The following is a 7939-nucleotide window of genomic DNA, read 5'->3' as shown; positions in this document are numbered from 1 at the left end:
GAACTAACACTGTCCACTAATTGAAACATGGTTTAGCAAATGCCCTACTTCTGCATTCTTGATGAGGTAGGTCTCTATTTGTAGCCACCTTGGGAATGGCGGCACCCACAGGAAGGCTGGCCTGCTGATCTTAGCATGCCACCATGTCTGTGAAAGCCTTCATACTGAGAACTTAACAATTGTATATAGGCTGCACTAGATCAGCAGGGGTGTACCAAATGTAAACTAGCAAACTATTTTGTCACTTTAAATGTATGTTGGAAGCCATCACTGGTCCCTTGCACAACATCATGCAAATAAATAATTTGTGACCATGCATTCACAAAGTTCAGGGATCCCATGATGACCCATTAACTGTAGAAAATTGTTTGGCTATAAAGTGACACAGCTGGCATATGCACCATCTCTGTACCAGCAATTGTGCCCAAGGCAAAAATGTTGTTGGGCCATGCTACTCAATGATAGGATTTCTACGCCTACTCCGAAAAGCCTCAAGATGAACCTGTGTACTGCTACATCAATCTTGTAGATTCCGGCAACAATTACGATTGGCCATGTCAAAGATTATCTGTCCAGACGTAAACACACAGAAACAATGAACTTGGGGCCAGATGTTCTTTTTTATGTGTAGCATTTGCTTCATTTGTTTACGCTACAGCTACGGAAAGTAGCACAAAAAATGTAGATATTATCAAGTGTGCATTACATTGGCATCCATAATTGTTTTAAATGCTTCACAAACCAAGTCAAAATATCAGCCTAAGATATTACCAGAGGTCAGGAAGATCTTTGTAAGTATGGCCATGAATACTGTGCAGACATGTATTAAAAAATTTGAGGACTACTTTGGTTACTTGCATTAGCATGTGAAATATATTTCATTGCTCGTACACTCACAGGCCCTGAATAATACTTTTGTTTGTGGCGCACTGTCATCTATTGACATCAAAGCAGCACTAATGTACAAGATAAAGTTGTCTTTTGTACGTTTTTGCAGCTTTTGCGTCAACAAATGACGGTAACACGTAGCAAAAATAGTATAAATCAGGGCCACTCTTTGTTCAAATTGCATTCCACATGTCCACAAACATTGCATGCAGCATGTCACAAAATCTGCTACTGTCACTACAGAGCATTTTACTGTACACATTAGTCTAATTTGTACTCACCAACAGGACCACCAATCACCACACCCAGGTGGTCCAGCAGGTCCTGCTCTCGGGCCACCAGGTCAGCCCAGCGACGTTTCAGTTGGTGGTCGATGCGCTGGCTGTTGAACAGTCTTTTTAGGTGGAACAGCACTTTTGCCCACCTGAGCCTCCTAGCCTCCGTGGGATACCCCTGTATCACCCTGCCACCAGCCTCCAACATCAGGGCAAGGAAGTGGCACACCAGCCACACAAAGGCCTCCAGCTCTTCCTCACCCATTCTCCCCAGATATGGCCTACCCAACGAATCCAAAAAAATAAGTTAGGAAAGGGTAAAGAGGGAAAAACAGTAAAAGGAGGTATGCAAAGGAAACTTAAAGAACCCACAAACAGCCTACCAATACCCCAACTAACAATACCCACTAACACACTCCCAACAGTACAAAGACAAACCTAATCTAAAACAAATGACAAAAAGACACTTACACTGATTTACACAGATACTTACAAAAACAACAGATGACAATGGCAATAGCTCACAGGAGACAAAAGCACAATATTCACAGACAACTCTATACACAGCCACACAGTCTAGAAGAATCGCAGTCTGCAAAGTGAAAGTACACCCATTGTACAATTTCTGTAAACAGGATATCCTAATATATCACTTCCTGTCTCAAATGCGGTGCATTTTTATGATAATGCATGAAATTTTATGACGCTTACGGGATTTGCGTTAATATTTATTGATGCATATGCTTAAAAATTCCCCCGCATTCAAGGATCAATACATTTATAATGGATAACCGAATTTCATGGGGTGCAGTGTTGGAATTAACACTAGGGACCAATCGATGTATTTTGGGTGTGAGCGTCATTTTTTAACACATTTGTGCCATAATTTTACGCATATGCGTCTTTTTTTGACGTTTTTGCGTAAAAAATTTGTCTATAACTGTGTTTCTGTCATTTTTCTGTTTTTAATATACATGAAGGCTATAACTATACAAAGATAGGATGTTATGACTTGCCGTGTGTGTTCTAGTGTTTGGGCACATGTGGCAGACCACACTACTGCAGACCATAATACTCATGTTGTTGTGCCGGATTAGCTCTCTTAACTCACGCAACAGCAACACAAACTTTTGAAATAGAATTGGTATTTCCTAGTTTGAGCAGGTGTTGCCTCAACAGAGGATAGCAAGGCTACGCAACTAAAAAAATGCACTCATGGCCTGTGTGTTTATGTCTGTGAATTGGCTACTTCAATTGTTGTTGTACCTCTGTGAACGTCACAAGAAGTGTTTTGCATAATGTGCTTGTATGAATGTGTTGTAATTGTGGATAACCATCAGCTGCCATTCATTGAGGTACATCAGTCATGATCTGTGTTTGTTATATCTGTCTTATGCTGTGTGAACTTCCCTGACTTTGGGGACAAAACATCTCCCATGACAAACTATACACAGGATAGATAGAGGATGGTTGATATTGGCAATGTCAGAAATGTTACCCATCACATGTAATGAAATGTTGGATACCACTTCAAGGTCACTTGTCTGTATACTACCCATGAGTCAGGCATTTGAACATGCTAGGTAGGTACAGTGTTTGTGACACAGAGTCTCAATTCCAATCCAAAAATGTTTTAGTACACCACAGTTTGAGTCAGGCACATAACCTATGTTTCTCCTGTGGCTGTGAAGGACCAGCAGAACATGCTGCATGTGTTCACATATTTCCATAGGTTCATTGTACAAAGGTGTCCAGTTCAAGTGTGTGGCCATGTGTACCCTGTGTCAGTATTGGCCTCCATGTTGTCATAGTTACGTGCAGGTCTAGTCATGAGTCTGTGGAGCCATTCCCTCAATTAACAGTGTATCCTTCAAAGCAGATTTGACCTAAAGCCAAAGGTCAACTAATGACACACATGGTGATAGTCCAGCTATGGCACAGTAAACTTTTAATAAGGCTGACGGCAGAGCAACCTTGGGGTGCTCAAAAACTTCATGGATGAGTAATAGGTAACAGGCAGCTTTCATCACAACATGTGTACACAGGGTGGTCTTGAAAATTCCCACAGCAACAGGGTACATCAGTGCCTTTGTGCTAATTAATCTCACAGCTAGTCACCATGCAAGCACCATCAAAAGGTGGCGGCAGAAGTGATTCTGTGTGTGGACCGTCAGGGCACAAACATGTTTTGTCCTCACATACACATTGGCAAGCCTTGTTTGTTGTGCTGGAGGCACCGTACCAAATCCATGCATACAGCCATTACACACTGTCAGTGTTTGGCAAAATTAATTACATCCATAACCAGACAGGGGATGGGGGCTGGATTAGGCCGTCTGAATATATGTCCCAGAACTGATTACGATGATTAACATGATTAAAATATACTATCTATTTGAGGATTCATTGTAGACCTACCACACGAAATAACCCATAAGGCAAGAGAGGGCTTGGATGCAACTATGAGACAAATGTAGCCACAGGGAACCTCTATGTTTAACACAAAGACGGGAACCAGTCTGGCTAACAGGATGCAGGCTCTGTCAGGAACAAAATTGAACATGGCAAATACATTGTGAGCGGACTCTGACTAGGACAAGCAGGAACAACTTTGTGGGAACTAAAAACAGTTTGTTCTGTGGTCTGCAATGTTACACAATCCCCCAAGGGCTCTGTTACACAAGTGATTTGTACGCCAATGCAAAACAAGGAAATTCTGAAAATGACAGCTTCTAAGCAGTTCCAGGCAGCAGCAAGGGCACGGCAGGTTCAAATGGTTGGTCTGCATGGTAGTGCTCACAGGTGTGCGCAGCTTCAGTCTCTCACAAGTCCTGGAGTTGAGAATCAAGTTCAAAGGGCCAAGTTGACCTTTCACATGGGAAGCAATTGACAGCTAATTACACGTCTTACCGACTACCAGGCAGTGCATTATTTGACCTGAAGCCCATGCAGACTAATGAACTATGACTATGGCATGCCATCCTGAACTGGGAAGCACACAGGAGTCAGAATGGGAGTCTGGTTGTGTGTAGTTGAAGAATCTCAGGGTACAGATAGTCCATTTACAGGGCCCCCTAAAGAACGGTGGGGAGAGACTTAAAACATGGCAGTTGCAGGACTTATTACCTGGGATAGACTGTGCAGGGCATGTTTTGTGAGCAATGCTTGTCATACCTGGGGCACTCATGCTATCCATTTTCAGCTTATATAGACTTTCTTGTCACACATGCTCCTTGCGGATATAGCTGATGTCACACTTACTGCCGTCAAGGGTCTGGTCACACATTCCTGTTACCAAGGCAATAGCACATCTACTGCCTCATGTATGAGACACTTAGGGCCATATTTATACGTTTTGACGCAAAACTGCGCTAACGCAGTTTAGCGCCAAAAAAATTAGCGCCGGCTAACGCCATTCTGAAGCGCCATGCGGGCGCCGTATTTATTGAATGGCGTTAGCCGGCGTTAGCCGACCGGCGCTGCCAGGTGTGCGTGAAAAAAAACGACGTACACCAGGCAGAGCCGGCGTAGGGAAAAATGGCGTTTGGGCGTCCCAAAATGGGGCAAGTCAGGCTGAGGCAAAAAAATCGTCTTAACCCGATTTGCGCCATTTTTTTTGGGCGCCCAGACGCCATTAACATGACTCCTGTCTTAGCAAAGACAGGAGTCATGCCCCCTTGCCCAATGGCCATGCCCAGGTGACTTATGTCCCCTGGGCATGGTCATTGGGCATAGTGGCATGTAGGGGGGCACAAATCAGGCCCCCCTATGCCACAATTTTTTTTTTTTTAAATACTTACCACAACTTACCTTTTCTTCCCTGGGATGGGTCCCTCCATCCTTGGGTGTCCTCCTGGGGTGGGCAAGGGTGGCAGGGGGTGTCCCTGGGGGCAGGGGAGGGCACCTCTGGGCTCATTCTGAGCCCACAGGTCCCTTAACGCCTGCCCTGACCCAGGCGTTAAAAAGAGGCGCAAATGCGGGTTTTTTTGCCCCGCCCACTCTCTGGCGTGATTTTTGCCCGGGAGTATAAATACCACGCACATGCCTGGGAGTCATTTTTTAAGACGGAACGCCTACCTTGCATCTCATTAACGCAAGGAAGGTGTTCACGCCAAAAAATGACACTAACTCCATGAACTTTGGCGCTAGACGCGTCTAACGCCAAAGTATAAATATGGAGTTAGTTTTGCGTCGAATTTGCGTCGAAAAAAACGACGCAAATTCGGCGAAAAATGGAGTATAAATATGCCCCTTATTTTCCTTATGATTGATGGTGTCTTGGTTGTGTGTCATGTGCTGCAATTGACCATGTTGGCAACATGGATGTGTCTCATAGCTGTGGTCCACTGATATTTTCCTTCACATGTGAAATAGACAGGATATATGCCACTTACTGTGTGTGATGTTGGCTGTACATTCATACCCATCAAATGTGATGTGGGATTTTCAGTATCCTAATTAGTATTTCTGCAATGCTCCATGAGGCTAAACTCGGATTATGATTCCTAGGGATCATGTGATGCATAAAAAATTTCCCAGAGCATGATTGAGTGATGAAGTTAGGTGTTTAATGACATATGATAACAAAGTGGTAATGGTGACTATGGTTAGATGAAGTTTTGTATGATGTGTTGTCTGCTACGCAATCCTGCAGCATTGTTTGGATGTTCCCCCTCATTTTCACAGATAGCATCCTCCTCTTCCTTCTCTTCAGGCATTTGTGGGTCTAGTTCATAGAGGGGAATGTTCCTCCTTACACAAATGTTGTGCAGGATGGCACAGGTCAAAATGCTCTTGCAGACCATTTCAGGTGAATATAGGAGAGGGCCTCCTGTGATGTCCAAGCACCTGAATCGGGACTTCAGGATGCCAAAAGTCCTCTCAACTATGGTGCGTGTCCTACGATGTGCCTCATTATAGGCACGCTCTGCTGATGTGCTTGGGTTGGCAAATGGGGTCATGATCCATGGATGGATCCTGTAAACCTGATCAGCTGCAAGAGAAAATGAGGGTGAATATTTCGTTGTCGGTTGCGCCATGATTATCACTTTGCATTGCAGTTGCTATCTTGTGTCGTCTGTGACTCATCTGTGTTTGTGGTATTGTGTGGGATCCTAGGCTTCTAAGATGTTCTTTCTGCATTGAGTTTTTTAACTATCAAAACTGGTATTTGGCTGATTGCACTGATAGCAGCAGTATATTTCTAAACTTGCAGTTCAGTGTGTATCTCCCATGCATTATGTCATGTGAAAGAAGTGTCTGTGTGCCTTCACTGGAGGTGACATGATACTTCCACATCTCCATAAGTTGGCAGCACTGAAATGCTCACAATTGACAATGCACAATTATCCCATGTGTGACAAGTTTTTGCAAACCTATATTTGTGCCCTCACAGAGTTGCCTCATGTGCAAACACGTACCTACACTACTGAATTTGCTCCAGGTAAGCTGGCTAACTTGGTTGTGGGAGTGAAGGATTTAGGCCCTCATTCTGACCCTGGCGGTCGGTGATAAAGCTGCGGCCAAGCCGCCAACAGGCCGGCGGTCTAAAATATGCAATTCTGACCCTGGCGGGAACCGCCAACACAGCCCGCCAACTTAACACTCCGCCCGCCACAGCGGTACAAACAAACAGCGCGGCGGTTCCCGACAACAGCCAGGCGGCAGACAATGTACCGCCCACCCTATTACGACCCACCAATCTGCCACCTTTTCCGGGGCGGGAGCACCGCCGATAAGAACACGGCGGAAACAGACTACGAACGGGAAAACGCTCACCTCTACGCACTCCACGCGAGATTCCGGCAGCATGGAACCAGAGTTGCAGGTCATCCCCGCACTCCTATTCCTGCTCATATACCAGGAGAACGCCCGGCGGCGCGGAAGACATCGGTGAGTACTGCACCTACGACACAGGGGAGGGAAAAGATTACCGGCACACACCCACCCACCCACACCCACTACAACACACACATCCATGCATTCCCACAGATCACTGTCACAACCCACAAACCACCCCCCTCCGAAATAATGCAAAGACCAAAAGAAGAGATCATAAACGGGCAGATATATTGAAATATGGACACCAGTAATCCCAATAAATAAATAAACTATATACAAAATATATACATCTACTAAATGTAGTACAACCACTGTCCGTGGATCACAGGGTTCCTGTGCAAAGGGGCAAGGCCCAGTCCCACGACAAGAACTCCACGGAGAGAACACTGCAGGGGCATCAGAAAGAAAATCGGACAGGCACCTCAGGGGGAAGGGAAGGGGGGGCACCTCAGCCACTTGAGTACACGACGCCAGATCCACGAGGGGACTCCATGACCACTGGGCCATCCTGGGGAGAGCAAAGCCACAGTCCAAACAGTCCATACAGTGGGTGGCCTGCCCACTGGGCCATCCTGGGGAGAGCAAAGCCACAGTCCAAACAGTCCATACAGTGGGTGGCCTGCCCACTGGGCCATCCTGGGGAGAGCAAAGCCACAGTCCAAACAGTCCATACAGTGGGTGGCCTGCCCACTGGGCCATCCTGGGGAGAGCAAAGCCACAGTCCAAACAGTCCATACAGTGGGTGGCCTGCCCACTGGGCCATCCTGGGGAGAGCAAAGCCACAGTCCAAACAGTCCATACAGTGGGTGGCCTGCCCACTGGGCCATCCTGGGGAGAGCAAAGCCACAGTCCATACAGTCCATACAGTGGGTGGCCTGCCCACTACAGTGGGTGGCCTGCCCACTGGGCCATCCTGGGGAGAGCAAAGCCACAGT

This window comes from Pleurodeles waltl, chromosome 4_1 (assembly GCF_031143425.1).
Source record: "Pleurodeles waltl isolate 20211129_DDA chromosome 4_1, aPleWal1.hap1.20221129, whole genome shotgun sequence".
In the NCBI taxonomy this organism is placed as follows: Eukaryota; Metazoa; Chordata; class Amphibia; order Caudata; family Salamandridae; genus Pleurodeles; species Pleurodeles waltl.
The sequence above is the reverse complement of the archived record's forward strand: the minus strand, read 5'-3'. Positions refer to the sequence as shown.